We start from the raw sequence: 397 nt of genomic DNA, 5'->3' as shown, positions 1-397 counted from the left end.
TTTACAACAAAGATAAATTCAAATTAAATTCTGATGTCTATAACATGAATACTAGACAAAAATATAACTTCCACCTACCCTCATCAACTTTATCAGTATATCAAAAAGGAGTCTACTTTACTGGCATACAAGTGTTCAACAATCTGCCACAAAGTATTAAAAACTTGGGCAATGATACTAAGTAGTGTGTTTGGGTCACACAAATGTCATTCGATATATCGAAATAGTTGCATTGTGATTGGTTCTATCTAGTTCGGCCCGACTGTGTATAGATGGCAGCAAATCCTTTGTTTCCCCCCCGGCCCCTTGGCTAGGATCGTGAGGATAGCCTCATGTACTTTAGCGGCATCTGAATTCTAGGTTTAGGAGTTACTTGAACTACGTGCACGAAAATCAG

The sequence above is a fragment of the Cryptotermes secundus genome, unplaced genomic scaffold (genome assembly GCF_002891405.2).
Source record: "Cryptotermes secundus unplaced genomic scaffold, Csec_1.0 scaffold1522, whole genome shotgun sequence".
In the NCBI taxonomy this organism is placed as follows: Eukaryota; Metazoa; Arthropoda; class Insecta; order Blattodea; family Kalotermitidae; genus Cryptotermes; species Cryptotermes secundus.
This window is presented reverse-complemented; position numbering follows the sequence as displayed.